Genomic DNA, 16,881 nt, shown 5'->3' with positions numbered 1-16,881 from the left:
AAAATGATAAAATAAATTTGCAAATGAATTTTTCATTTATGAAAAATTCATTTGTAAATTCATTCAAGAACAGATTCCAGATATTAATTAAATTAATCACAAAAACTATTTAACATACCCAATTTACCAACTAATCTGGTAAATGTGGATTCGTCAAGTGGTTTAGTGAAAATATCTGCTATTTGTTCTTCTGTTGGAACAAAAAATAGTTCAACAGTACCATTCATGACGTGCTCTCTAATAAAATGATACCTGATGTCAATGTGCTTTGTCCTCGAGTGCTGCACAGGGTTGTTGGTGATGGCTATTGCACTTGTGTTGTCACATAAGATAGGAATCTTGTTCAATACAGAGCCATAGTCTCGTAGTTGGTTCCTAATCCACAAGATCTGAGCACAGCAGCTTCCAGCAGCAATATATTCAGCCTCGGCCGTTGAGTTGGAAACTGTTTGCTGTTTCTTGCTGTACCATGAGACTAGCCTGCTTCCTAAGAATTGACAACTTCCTGAGGTGCTTTTCCTATCAACAACACTTCCTGCATAATCTGAATCTGTATATCCGACAAGGTTAAAACCAGATTCTTTAGGGTACCAAATACCTAGATTTGGTGTTCCCTTAAGATATCTTAAGATTCGTTTAACAGCAACGAGATGAATATCTCTAGGATCCGCTTGGAACCTTGCACATAGGCATGTAGCATACATAATATCTGGTCTACTCGCAGTAAGATAGAGTAACGAGCCAATCATACCTCTGTAGCTTGTGACATCTACCTTAATGGAGTTTTCACATGGTCCAAGCTTGACAGCTGTAGTTGATGGAGTCCTTGCTGATGCAGAATCCTCTAGATTGTATTTTTTGAGGAGTTCCTTGAGATACTTGGATTGACAAATAAATGTTCCATCTAACCTTTGATTTACTTGTAATCCAAGAAAGAACTTCAGCTCTCCCATCATGCTCATTTCAAACTTGCTGTGCATTAACTTAGCAAATCTCTTACAGAGATTATCATTAGTAGACCCAAATATTATATCATCCACATAGACTTGGACTAATATAGTATCATTCTTATGTTTTTTAGAAAAGAGAGTTTTGTCTATGACACCTCTAATAAAGCTATTTTCAATAAGAAATTCAGAGAGAGTGTCATACCATTTTCTTGGTGACTGTTTTAGCCCATAGATAGCCTTGAAAAGAAAGAAGACAAAATCCATATGATCTGGATCTTCAAAACCAGGAGGTTGCTCTACATATACCTCTTCATCCAGCTTTCCATTCAGAAAGGCGCTCTTGACATCCATTTGATAAACTATAAAGTTTGAAAATGCTGCGAATGCCAGAAATATCCTGATGGCCTCAAGTCTAGCCACTGGAGCATAGGTTTCATCATAATCAATACCTTCAGCTTGAGAATACCCTTTAGCTACCAGTCTTGCTTTGTTTCTTGTAACCACACCATCTTCATCTAGTTTATTCCTGAATACCCACCTTGTACCAACAGCTTTCTTGTGTACAGGCCTAGGTACCAGTTTCCAGACTTGTTGACTTTCAAACTGATTGAGTTCATCTTGCATAGCAATCACCCAATCTGGATCAGTTAGTGCTTCTTCAATTTTCTTAGGTTCCATCTCAGAAAGAAATCCTGAGAACAGACACTCATTTTGAGTAGCACGCCTAGTTCTGACTCCAACATCTGGATCACCAATAATCAACTCAAAAGGGTGAGCTTTATTCCAGACAGTCTGTCTTGGAAGATTTGATCTTGATGATTCGCCTTGAAATTCATTGTGATGTTGTGTCCTACTAGATGATCCTTCAGCATCTCCCCCTGAGTTGTTGCCATGTTGACTTGAAGATTCTCCGTCAGTAGCAGTGGTATCTCCATTGTTTCCAGAGTTTCCATCACTATTACCTTGAGTATTATCAGGATTAACAGGTTCTTCAACAGCAACAATCTCAGGTTCTTGACCATGTTCTGACTCTGAATCTGACGTATCATCAAACTTCAGTTTCTCAGAAGGATCTTCAGTTTGGATACTAGGGAGTTTAGTGTCATCAAATGTAACATTGACACTTTCAGTTACTTTGTGTTGATCAATGATATACACTCTATATGATCTTCTTCCATATCCAACAAAAATACCCTCATATGCCTTTGCCTCGAACTTACCACGACGATCATCTCCATCCTTGAGCACGAAGCATCTGGCACCAAATACATGAAAGTATTTGATAGAAGGTTTCTGTTCATTCAAAATCTCATAAGGAGTTTTCATGAAGTCTTTGTTGATTAGAGTTCGATTCTGAGTATAACATGCAGTATTGACAGCTTCAGCCCAAAAGTACATTGGAAGACCTGATTCATTTAACATCGTTCTTGCAGCTTCAATCAATGTACGATTCTTCCTTTCTACCACTCCATTTTGCTGAGGGGTTCTAGGAGCTAAAAATTGTCTGGTAATCCCTTTGTCTGTACAGAATCCATTTAGAAGTGCATTCTTGAATTCTGTTCCATTATCTGACCTTATTGCTCTAACAGGGACGTTAGAATCTAACTCAATCATCTTGATATGATCAATCACAACTTGTGGTGTTTCATCCTTAGAGTGAAGAAATAAAACCCACGTATACTTGGAATAGTCATCAACTATCACAAGACAGTAACACTTCTTTGACATAGAAAGGATATTAACTGGACCAAATAAATCCATGTGCAATAATTGCAGAACACCAGTTATGGAAGATGTGTCAGTGCCTTTGTGACTTGCTTTCTTTGACTTTCCTTTCTGGCAAGCCTCACATAGTCCTTCTGGAGAGAATTCCAGCTGAGGCAGACCTCTTACCAATTCTCTTTTGACAAGAGAATTCATTGTCTTGAAATTGAGATGGGAAAGTCTCTTGTGCCATAGCCAACTCTCATTTGACGATGCTTTTGCATAGAAACAATTGACTTCAAGATTGCTTCCAGAGTTCATGTCAGCTACGAACAGATTTCCTTTCCGTATTCCCATTAAGGAGGGTTTTTCACTTTTCTTGTGCAGAATCTGACACTTCAGCTTGTCGAATAAAACATTGTAGCCGTTGTCACAGAACTGACTAATGCTAAGCAGATTGTGTTCAAGTCCTTGCACAAGATATACATTTTCAATGATAACATTTCCAGCTTGCAAACAGCCATATCCCTCCGTTAAAACTTTGCTGTTATCTCCAAAGGTAACCACTGGGCCAGCTTTCTCAACCACATTTGATAGCAGGGCTCTATCTCCGGTCATATGTCTTGACGATCCACTGTCAAGAATCCACACTACCGGTTGTACCTGTTTAATGCCCTGCAATACAAATGGATTAGAACTTCTTCGGAACCCAAGCTTGGCTGGGTCCGGCATACTTGTAAAATTGGCCTTTATCAGGCAAAACAACATTCTTAATTTCACTATTCTCAACATTCTCAATGACTGAACATTTGACCTTTAAAACAGCCTTATCAGATTTATGTTTAGGCTTAGGCACAAATGTCTCCTTTCTAGCTTTAGGAGGACTAGCAGTCTTAGACCTATCATGCTTTCTATTATTCACATGCTGACGAGGAGTAGTCTTATCATTAGAAGCATGCTTACCATTAAAATAAGCAAACAACAGATTAAAAGCACAAGACATACAATCAGGAACACCACATGCTTTATGAGAAGGATTAACAATAGGCAACTTATGCATGGCAGACATGGCATTTGTGCTATCCAACTCATGTGTGTCTGAGTTAGTCTCAGTTGCTTTCACAACCTTGACTGGAACTTTTGACACACTTGACTTGGAGACAGCTTTCCCATTAGCATTATCTTCAGCACGGATTTCTTCTTGAATAATAAAAGAGGTCTCATCAAATGGTTCAGCAATTGATTCCTTATAGAGGGGTTCATCAACACCCTTAAGCACATGTGGTACTTCCCTGCCTTTAGCACATACATGAGGAGGGGAGTTTATGCCTAATTTTCCAATAGCAGCATTGTAATCATAACCTATTCCATGTGTTTGATTAACAGCTTGCTTATTGTAAAACTCTTTGGACTTCGAACAAGAATTAAAGTAAGCTTTAACCTTAGCCTCAAGACCGGTGATCTTGTCTTTGAGAATAGTTTCGAGTTGTCTATAACAGTCAACTCTATTCTCTAGAAAAGATACTTGGTCTTTAAGTTTATCTTGATTAATGTGCACAAGTCTTAATTCATTGACCTCTTTCTCAAGGTCTTTGATTTGTTGATTTAACAATTCATTATCACGACGAGCACAATCTAAGTTACCTCTTAGATGATAAACCATTTCAGCATCAGAAAGTTTTACCTCTTTTCTTGACGATGAGGTGCTTGCATCACTAGCCATGAGAGCAAGATTCCCAACTTCTTCATCTTCACTGTCAGTATCATCCCAGCTTCTTCCCTTTGCCAGGTACGCCCTTTCAGATTTACTCTTCTGATTAGAATCGTAAGAGTTCTTCCTTGCTTGTTTTGGCTTCCTGCATTCTGTGGCAAAGTGTCCCAACTCATTACAGTTGAAGCATCGAATGGTGCTTCGATCAACCATCCCTGTTTTATACCCACCACTGCTGGTGTTAGAGGATGAAGATCCACCTTTCTGGAATCTGTTGTAGTTGGACTTGTACTTGAACTTGGGATTCCTCTTGAATCTGACATTTGAGAATCTCTTGACAATCAGGGCCATTGACTCATCCTCCAATTGCTCCAGTTCTTCCAAGGAATAATAATCATCTCCTGATTGATTTGTAGTAGGTGAATCAAATTCTGCTACTATCACATTATCTTCAACCTTGGAAGACTGTACCATTCTATCTGACTGTTGAGATTGTTGTTGATATAGTGGTTGTTGTTGTTGTTGTTCATCAGCTACCAGAGCAGTAGACGTGCTGACCACTCTTCCTTTCCCGTAAACTTCCTTCTGCTGAATCTGCTCCAACTCATAAGTCTTTAACACACCATAGAGCCTTTCCAAAGAAATCTCACTCAGATCTCTTGCTTCTCTTATGGCAGTGATTCTATGTTCGAGATGAGTTGGCAGTGTTAAAAGGAACTTTTTATTGACCTCCCTGATGGAATAGTATTTACCATTAATGTTCAGGTTGTTGATCAATGCATTGTACCTCTCAAACACTTCAGTGATTCCTTCTCCTGGATTAGATTTGAAGTATTCATACTCAGAGGTTAGGATTTCTAGTTTGTTCTCCCTAACTTCCTCTGTGCCTTCATTAATAATCTCAATAGTTTCCCAGATATGTTTAGAATCTTTACAATTCATCACATGTCTGTTCATTAGGGGATTAAGGGAATCTACTAAGATTAATTGAAGGCTAGCATCCAGGGAAGCTTCTTCTATTTCAGCAGGAGAGAAGTCCTCAGGATCCTTCACATAAGTTCTCGCTTCGGTGATCACCACATCATTCTCTATTACCTCTGGTTCAATAACCATAGGAATTTTTGGACCCTTCTTCAACACTTGCAAATATTTGGGATTAGCAACCTGTAAAAACAGTAGCATCTTCTTCTTCCACATCACATAATTTTCTTTATCGAAAAGTGGAATTTTAACGGTTCCAACTTTTTGTGTAGTCATTATGAATTTTTGAGTGAATAAAAATTCAAGAAGTGAAAGAAACACAAAAGTCTAGGATCTTGATTTGTACGTTAATCAGAAGGCTCTGATACCAATTGTTAGGTCCCAATTTGTTTGTAGAAGGGGGGGTTGAATGCAAACAATACCGTTTCGTCGAATAAAATGCGGAATAAAATTGTGAAACAAAATTCAAGTTAAATAAAACTTTTATTAAACTTGAAAGGTGTTACAACTACGGTATCGGTTACAAGGGATTAATCTCAAATCAATTATTACAAATTTAGAATAAATTCGACATGAACTTTTTCTATTTTTGTAATTAAAAGATCAAATGCTAAAAGCGATTTGAGATTAAGTTCTAGGGATTTTAATCCGCTAGATTGATACACAAGAACAAGATAAGTATTTCTAGTTGATTGGATATAACTTTACAATCTAGAAATTGATCTTGAAGTTGCAGAATGGATGTAATATTTTTCTGCTTCTTTTTCTCTTTTGTTCTTCTGTATGTTCTGTTTTTGCTGAATAGTTGGATGATGTTTACTTCTGCTTCTTTTGTTTCTTTTTAAGTAAACAGCCGAATGCAAATGAACTGCAATGACAATCTATTTGAGCTTGAAGGACTTTCGGTGAGACAATCTATTAGAGCTAGGAAGACAATTAAAATGAACTAGCAAGACTTTCGGTATGACTATTGATTGTCATACCGATTGTCATATTAGTTCAAACTAAATTGTTTTACTGAATTAATAAGTGATTTTAATCTAAATAATAATTCTATCAAGACAATCAACTGAATTAGCATGACATTCGGTATGACTATCAATTGTCATACCGATTGTCATACTAGTACAATTACTTGTCTTTTTAGAATTAAAACAGATTTTAACCAATTAAAATTCTGTAAATCCTTAATATTAATTCTAAATTAATTAATCAATTTAATTCAATTAATCAATAAATTAATCCTTACAGATATAATTTATTTTCTTAATTAAAATTATATGACTTAATTAATTAATAGAGAATTAATACTAACCCTGAGCAGCATCCATTCTTCTGACAATCTTCTGAAAGTCACTGAGACTTATGAATCAATTCCGCCACTTCAATGCTGACACTCGATGTACTGTCTGGTTCATGAGTGACTAACTTTCGTGACGTTTCTTCATGTCTTGACTTTGTTGTTCTCATTGAATCCTTGTAATAAATGATACCTTGACGAGATCTCTGTCACTTGATTAAATCCACGATCTTGATTTATATCACTGAGGCATGATCAAATTCTTGAACTTCTTCCAGTGAATCTTCAAGTCTGCAGATGAACAATGTTTCTTTATTCTTTGACAGATGTTACTTTGTGAGATCTCTCTGATGCTTGATCCACTATTTACTTATTACATTCTTATTTGAGTTGAGTTAAATACTCGAATAAACGAGTAGGCTATGACATATGCCTTTCACAAGAGGCCAATAATATCACGCCTAAAATAGGAGGGTTAAATCTCATCTAGATTATTCATATTTCTCATACGATTCATAATATACCCAATGTCCACTTTTATCATTACCCGGTCAAGGATAACTTTTAACGGAATTAATGTATATTAATTCTCGTATAGAAATATAATGACTTCAGGTCTAAGGACCATTACATCATTATCACTGTGAGAATTACTTATGACATAATCAGACATATGGAATCTTATATCGGGTATGTCCCGCACCATGTACATTTACATATGCATATGTTTTTTACTTTAGTATCACTATACCTATGATCAATGAGATGTGATCATCAATCAACAAACACACTAGTCTTAATGCATTATTATTGTCCCTTAATAATAATACTCGACTAGGGACCTTTAGGAATATTGATACTATTCTCATAATCTCATTTCTAAGTCACATACTTATAGATATAGAATTGCATATCATATTCCAAGGACATTTATTAATCTAACATTTATATCACAGTAAATTAAGAATTAATAAATTATAAAAGGAATAATCGATAGAACATAAACATTAATAATCCAAATGTCTTAAAATAAAATATCATAGTGTTGTATCAAGGGCACAAACACTAACAAATCAAAGTATTGATGAATTGATGCCAACATTCTCAGATGAAGACTAAATTCAACAAATTCTCAGACAAAATTCAAGCTCTTTCCCTTGCACCAGTTGAAGAAAATGTATGCAAATTGAGGGAATATTTCTTAGCCTTACATGAAGTGATCCAGAAGCAAATTACTCAAAATAATGACTTCAAGGTCAAGCTGGATCAATTGTACAAGGCTAGGTATGAACCATCAGCCTTGGTAATGGAGGAGATCAAGAATGTTGTCCAGAATTCACTTGGAACCATCTCTGCATCTATTTTACAATCTATACCTTCCACATCCACCAACCTTCAAATTCAGAATCTTCAAGCTCATGTTACAAATCTTCAGGCCTCCAACACTTCTCTCTCAGATCAAGTCACACAGGTGACTTCTCTAGTCACCAGTCAGCAACATTATACCAAGACCTTAATAAACTCCCATAAATATCTACAAATACAAACCTCAATGTCTTTGGGAGTTATTATGGATGTATAAAACATCCCCCTTTAGGGAACACCTCAAGCTATAAGGACCCAAATCCCTCTACCAACACCTACTGTTCGTGCTATCAAGACTAAGGGGGAGATGGAGTCTCGGCTAAAATCCAGACAAGCTACTATTCAAAATAAAGATGATGTTGGTATGGACAGACTCATGAAGGCAGCTAAGGGACCTTGTCTTGACAAGGAATTTGATGAACTCCTAAAAGCCCTTAGAGTCTCTCTAAACAACAATCATTTTACATACAAGAAGGATATGTATATGAACATAAATTTCCTGAGTGTGGTGATTGTGATTAAGGGAAATTTCAAGGAGAAGAGGATAATTTCCAATGTGAATGACTCATGTGTGCACATATGCATGCAGAAGTCTCTCTCTTATTTACAATCAAGAAGAGCATTTGAGCTGGACATCTTTATCAACTAGGTGAACAGGGTGATTCCAGAGGAGATTCTCTTGCTTAAGGAACTCAAAAAGGGTCAAATAGCTATATTTCCAAAAGCTTACCTACAGCCAAGCAAGGGAGTGGCCTATATATGTCCAACTACCAAAAGGTACAAACATTCCAGATTCCAAAGAACTGTGTCATGGGAAACTTGAGGCTGATAATGACATTGGAAACTGATTTGAAGACTAAGAAAATAAGACCTTTAAAGATGAAGAAATGACTAAAATTCTGAGCAAATATTTGAAGAATGCTGAAACTATGTGCAAGAGCTCAAATTAATACAAAAGATGACTTGGATTATGATGAGCAGAAGAAAGATGAGCACAAATCTTCTAGCTCAAATCCAAGTCAATCTAGCAAGGCAAGTGGTAACAAAGTGGATGACAAGAAAAAAAGGAATGAGGATAAGAAAGGAAGGGATGATGGAAATAAAAGGAGAAAGAATGGAGAAGAAGGACAAAAGAAGAAGAATGTCCAAGAAGTTCTAGTATCAAAAACTCTACCAACCCAGACCCCTAAACCTAGCCAAAGAAACACTCAATCTATCCATACCTCAAAGCCTAAGTATCTATACAAGCCAACTGCACATTCCCTGTTCAAAATACCTATAACAGCTAGCTAAACCTCACTCAAGAAAATATCTAAACCACCTTCATTCAAACCTCCAACTAGAACTCACTTCAAGACAGCAGGAAGAAAAACAAAAGAGATTCAAGCTGATGCTAGTGCTATCTGGAATTGCTTCAATCAGGATAAATTTCTACCAGTTTCTAAGAGCATATAATATGATGATTATCACCAACAGTTAGCTGAGAAGATAGTCAAAGTTTGTGTTGTTTCTCTAGCAGAAGTCAGAATTCACTACAATGATGGCACCTTCATTTTGATGAATAGAGAAGTAATTGAGAAATTTGTAACTGCAGAATTAAAGAGAGTGATTAGACAGATGAATGCAAGAAAGTCAAGTACAAGGATGAGGAAGGCTGTGTTGGATGAAAGGTTGAGAGAAATGAATATCAGGCATGCAAGAGAAAAGGCTGAAAGGAAATATGCTAAATAGATTGAGTTATTTGAACAAAGATTAAATGAACTTAAGGCAAGGGGTTGAGCAGGGTTTCTAAATATGGACATTTTCTTTATATTAAGACATGCAGAGTTTCAAGATTCAGGATTCATCTTCTTAATAGTTACTCATTAGAAGAATAACTCAAACTAGTGGAAGCTCTAAGAGGGACATAGATTTTTGAAGAACTTGAAGTACTAGTCAAACTCAAGGACCTCATTAGAAAAGAACCCGGTTATGAGAAATTTACCTAAGCTTTGTAAATCTGTATTGATGTAACTGTAAGTTGTATAAAAATTATATTTTATCAATCTGTCAATCTTATTATAATTTATTTTAGCTTGGGCTTAATCTTGTTATCAGGCATGAATTTGTGACAAGTAATCTTCTCACAAATTAGTGGAAATTGTTGTGCAATACATGCCTGTATATAACAAGACTAAGTCATATTGGTAGCCCTAAGGTTAAGTTGTATGATAATCTATATTTTTATTATGTAATTATATTCCTTGAGTCTGTAAAAATATTTAATAGATTAGACTTGGGGATTTTTCTGTGAGCAGCCTTCAAGCTAAGAAATAAACTTTGGAAGAAGATCAAATCCTGATCATACCTCTGAGGGAAATGTAGCAGTTTGGATTTGAATAAAACTGTTCTGGGAAAAATATTCTAAGTCAGATATCAACAAGTTACATATCAAGGAATATCGAGAAGTCCAAAATGACTTATCGAGAAGTCCCATGAGATATCAACAAGTCAACCTGTGGCGCCCTCCAAACCCGGGTCAGAAGTTTGGGGTCCACAACATATATACAATATATAAACCTGTATAGGAAATATTATTTGCAGTGACCCTGCTTTACATAACCACGGATCGCAACAGGTTAAAGTACGAAAACAAGCCACAACCTTAACTTTTATTACAACGTACCAAATCCCAACTAATTTAACTTACAACTGATAATGAAATCATTCTTACAATCTTACTATCTCGCTACTGTAATAAGCTCCTGCTAGCTCGCTCCAACTCAATATGGAATCCTAGCTCGTACATTGAACTGGGAAACCCCTCTATCAACTGTATCCTTCTTAACTGTAGAATACATAAAAAGATTCACAAGAGTGAGCTAACTACCTCAGCAAGTCACACTAACAGTAACTGAGGTTAATCAATGATCAAATGAGATGATTCAGAGGAATTAAGTTTCTTGTTGAACAATCATTAGAATCGGATATTCATTTTAAATTTTAAACCAAGGTTAGGCTGCTGATCAGTCACGCACTAACCCTGAGCAAGGCACACGGGTCTGCTCTATAAACTGGATCCAAAGCACACATTGGCCTAATTCGACCATGAATCTGGTCTGACCACGAATCTGGTCTGACCACGAATCTGGTCCACATAAAGAAAACTATCCAATTCTAAAGCAATTTAATATGAATAACAATATAACTTAGTAAAACAAGATCATAATCAACAGTGATGAAACATTTGTATAAAGGTATGATGCATTTCATGAGTATCACAAGGGTGTATCAAAGTATGTATAAGAAATGGCCTTCAGCCTGTAGGAGAATCGGGTATTAGATGAACAATGATCTTACAAGGTTTAGTTCTTTGATGTCACAAGGTATGGTGGAGTATAAAATTTTATGTATGTTTAAGTAATTCTGTTCCAGTGTTTGGTATATGATGGGTATATATTAGTGGAGTAGTATCATTTGTGTGGTTTAGTATCTGGTAAATTAACAAAAATGGTTCACAAAGAATAAGGCTTACGGCTCAAAGATCAAATAATGTGGCTCAGGTTCAAGGCTGAAGGATTCAAAGTACTAACAATATAAAAGAGAACTATTTTGACTACTTAAAAATTTGCCATGAGAGAATTTAGAAATATTTGTATTATATCTCGAAAAAGGTTTAGAAGTACTTGCCTTATCACAATCGATTCCAACTTCACTCGTACTTGTCTACTGACTTTATTCAACAACCACTCGTCTACTTTTCTATGCCTTGCTTCTATTCACTGATCACCTGTTGTATTTTCTACGCATCGATTTCATTTTCTGATCACCTACTTCTCTTTTCTATGCTTTGTCTACTCTGTTAGGCATCATAAGTATCTATCAATATTCATCTCACATTATTCTAATCGTCACATAGACGTCATAAGGTTTCATCTACCCTTCGTTTCACCCAAATCCGATTTACGGATTAAAAGTTATGCCAATACAAGTCAACACTGATCACATAGACCGACAGTCAAACAAATAAGTCACATATAGCACAGAGAACGTCAAACAATCAATGAAATTTCATTTATAAGGAAGTCTCGGGCCGTAAACAGTCTTTCGGGTATTTAGTATGATTTTTAAAATATTTTTCGGGGTCAAAACGGGTCGTTGGATCAATTTTAAAACAATAAACACGGTTCGGTTAGCCAAATCTGGCTTCAAAATAATTTTATAATAATTATTGAGCCTTGAAAATAATTTAAAATAATATTTTAAAGCTCGAAACTATTTTTCGAAATTTTTAAATCAATTATAAATAATTAAATCTAATTAAATAATTAATTAAAATCAATTAATAATTAATTAAATCAATTAATCAATTAATTTTCGAATTAATTGACCAATTAATCAATCAATTATTAACTAAAATTAATTAACTTATTAATTCAGATTTATTTTTGAATTAAAAATAATTTTTAGAATTAAAATAATAATTTTTGGAATTTTCAGTAATTAAAAATGAATTTTTATAATTAAAATAAATAGAAAATATGATTTTTAAATAATTTATAAACAAGAATCCTATTTTTGCAGAGTCTGGAAATTTCAGGGACTGAACTGTTTCTCTTTCAAAACCACAGGTACTAAACTGCAATTTTTACAGGGGTTTGCCGGAAAATGTCCTGTCTCGCCGGAGAAGACGATTCCGTCATCCTCACCCCACCATCACCTCCAAATCACAACTATGGCTCACCGGGAACACAACCCAACAATCAATTCATCCTAACAATCCCTGAGTTGGCCGGAAATTGGCCGAGAAGTTCGCCGGTTTCCGGTGAACTCGAAGAAACATCAAATGACAACTCCCTTCGAACCAGTGATCGTCTGTTAACATACTACACACTAATCGATTGCAAATTTCAAGGGGAACAAAACCCACCCATCTTGAACATCTATTAATCCCTAAAAAAGAAACCCCCAAATTCAATCAAGAACATTCATACGGGTTATAAACCCTAATTTCAAAATTCGAAAATTAAACTCAATTTTGAATATGTTATTGAACTCCAAATCAGTCATATGACATATCAAAATCATCAGGAAGAAATGTTCTACAATATACAAGCATCAAATCATTCAAACAATCATCCGAACAAAAAATCATATTTTAAATCAAAATAATTTGAAATTAATAAAAATTATAGAAATTACCCTTTGATTCTGCAGTTGTAAGGCTTATTGATTCTGATAGAACACCTCAAGACCTTCGTTTTGAGTACTCGAGCTTTCCAATCGGAATCCGGTAACGCCTTGAAATTGCAGTTTGATTCTCAGAATTTATATGAATATAAGTATTTTCTCTGTAAAATTATATAATTTACTGGCTGCAAATGATTTTCTGTACGAAATTAAATACGGTAAAGGCTATTTATAACTACGGGAAATTAGTATCCCGTTAGATCATTCCGGATATAAAATTGTACGTTTATTTATAAAAACGGATCCAAACGGTACCGGTTTTCGGGATAATTATCCAAATCTGTACAATTTGTACTGCGGTCTTGGTCTCAGCGCCTGGTTACACGTATTACGAGGTGATAATTATAATAGTTTAATAAAAAGATCCCGTTTATCAAAAATACGAGTTTTATTGATTTACCGAAATGAATATTGTATTGAAAATATTGCGCCGGGACCCGTACTGGACAAACCGTACGCCGGATCAAAAAAGTCGAAACATGGAAAATGCTCGGAATATTACAATTAGGTTAGGAAGGAGTTCTCGGAAGAGTTTTGGGTTATAAAAACGTAAAAACGGTTGAGGTCGGCTGGTTCCCGATTATATAAAATAGTTTGTAATTACTCGGAAAAAGAAATTATAAAATCCATAAATATCCAATAAAATCATACATCATCATAAAAATAAATAGGAAGATATGACGATTATCTATATTTTATTTTGGACATATAAAAATTAAAATACTCAAATTATATCATATTTACATATCCAAACACAGATACCACTTCACAGATAATTACCAAAATTGATATAACAATCACATAATATTTATTATTAACAAAAATAATTACACGTTATATCCCGGATATTACATCCTTCCCCCCTTAAAAGGATTATGTCCTCAGAATCACTTAAACAAATAACTCAGGGCAGTATTTTACTTATATCACTTTCTAAACCTTGGGCTATCTTTTCAACCCTTTGGTTTCCACAATAATCTTACTAACTTTATAACTTTCTTTCTTAATACTTTCTCTTTTTATTCTACAGTCTCTATTGGATTCTCAACATAGGACAATTCTGCCTGAAGCTCTATCGGCTCACATCCTATCGCATGTCTAAAATTTTATATCGTATTTTTCTAACTTTGTCACATAGAAACATTATGAATATGCTACCCATGCTGGGTAATGCTAATTCGTATGCTATTTTGCCGATACATTTCGAAATTTCAAAAGGTCCAACGTATCTCGGACTCAACTTTCTTTTCTCTTCCGATCCTGGATGATCCTTTTTCATGATAACACTGCTAATAATATTAAATCTTCTTCTTTAAATTATGTACTCTTTTTAGCTTGATCTACACATTTTCTTTAACAATCCTGCATGGTACTTATCCTTTTCTCAATAATCTTAATAGCTTCCTTTATCTGTTGTAGCAACTCTAGTCCAAATATTTCACGTTTTCCAACTTCATCTCAATATACTGGTGATCGACATCTACATTTATAAAGAGTTTCGTATGGCGGCATCCCAGTACTGGCACAATAGCTGTTATTGTTGTAAGCAAATTCTACTAAGGCAAATGCTCGCTTTAATTTCCTTTTGAAATCAATGGCATAAATACGTAACATGTCCTCAATTGTTTGGATCATTTTCTCGCTCTTGGCCGTCAGTCTGCGGATGATAAGCTGTACTCATATTTGACTTGGTGCCTAACATTCTGGAAAACCTTTGCAAAATCCTGAATTGAATCGTGGATCCTGACTTTATACAATAGACGCAGGGACCCCATGACAAATTACTATTTCCTTCAAATACATGTGAACCAACTTATCCAGTGAATATCTTTCTTTAATGGGCAAGAAATGAGCTGATTTAGCCAACTCACTCACCATAACTTAATTAGCATCGTGGTTTGCTTCCGGTTTTGGTAATCTGACCATAAAATCCAGAGTGATACACTTCTATTTCCATTCCGTATTTCTAATGGTTGCAATAATCCATTAGGCCTCTAACACTTGCCTTACTTATTTAATATGCCTAACACCTCCTGATCCATTATGGAATTTCCTTTTTGTACTCGGCTATCAATATTCTTCTTTAAACTTCTGGATATTTTGGTATTTCTTGATCGGATTAAATACTTAGGATTGTAAATTCCCTTTTGGATTTCTTTCCTTAATTCTGCCACTCGTAGCATCCAAGTTCTGAAAGAGAATATGAGGATACCATGATTATTCTTTTAAGTGCATAAATATCCTCTCATTAAACTGTTAATATCGTAATCCATTATCTCCTCTTGCTAACTGTTAATATCCTGATCAATCATCTTCTTTTGATATCTTTTTATTTTCTCTTAACAACTTCGACTGAAAGGTCATACTATCCATCCTTACTCTTTTTGGACTATGAATTCTGACTTCCAATTCCAACTTCTAAAATTCCATAGATAATTCTCCTGGTGCAGTCTCTATGTTCGTTCTCTCCTTTTTGCTTATCGTTTGCCACTACATTTGCTCTTCCTCATGAACACATACTTTCAAACTCTTATGGTCCGTATATATATGTCACATCTTTCTCCATACATATAATGTTTCCCAATCTTTCAAAGCGAATATTATTGTTGCTGCTAATTCCCAATTATGAGTAGGGTACTTCTACTCATAAGGTTTCGGTTGTCTGGATGCATATGCAATAACTTTATTGTGTTGCATCAACACACATCCTATTCCCTTATGAGAAGTATCACTATAAACTACCAAATCTCCTTGATACTTTCAAAGTGATAAAACAGGTGTTGTAACCATTCTTTCCTTTAACTCCGCAAAACTTTCTTCACCCTTCTCCATTTCATATAAACTTCTTTCTTCTTCGACTTCCCAACTATCATTAAGTACTTTTCATGGTTATCCTTTGACTTTAAGTAACATAATACAACTTATCCAAATCATCCTTCAAGATTCTGTTCCTCACATTTAAATATTACTGGTATATCAGTTAATCCAAATAACATTACTAGAATTTTATAACAACAATACTTAGTTCTGAAAATTATCTTTGATATGTCCATAGGTTCCATCTTCAATTGGTAATATACCCAGACTTAAATCAATCTTATAAAAATACTTTGCTTATTTCATTTGATCAAACAAATCATTAGTTCGAGGTAACAGATATTTGCTCTTGAGAGTAAACTTGTTGAGCTTCCTCTAGTCGACACATAATCTCATACTTCCATTTTTCTTATTAACAAATCATGCCGGTGCATCTTAGGGGGTACGTTAGGTCCAGTTGCTTTCTCTTTTAATCATCTCCTGCGTTTGCTCTAGTAACTCCTTTATTTTGTCTGGCGCCATTCTGTGTGGGGCTTTGGACACTAGCTTCATTTCAGGTGCTAAGTCAATCATAAACTCACTATCTCTATCTGAAGGAAATATTGGTAACTCGTCTGGAAACATATCTTGAGACTATAAAATCTTCAAATTCTGTTTGCTCCTGACCTTTATTTATAATTGTCATATCGCTTACATTTTGGTCATTGTAACCTTTTAACTTAAATCATTGTTAACAAGTTCTTTACCTTTCTTCGTCCTCTAAACCTTTTCATATTCTCATTTGGCGTCTTCAGAACTATCTTCCATCACGATGGTCTATCTGG

This window comes from Apium graveolens, chromosome 4 (genome assembly GCF_009905375.1).
Source record: "Apium graveolens cultivar Ventura chromosome 4, ASM990537v1, whole genome shotgun sequence".
Classification (NCBI taxonomy): domain Eukaryota; kingdom Viridiplantae; phylum Streptophyta; class Magnoliopsida; order Apiales; family Apiaceae; genus Apium; species Apium graveolens.
The sequence above is the reverse complement of the archived record's forward strand: the minus strand, read 5'-3'. Positions refer to the sequence as shown.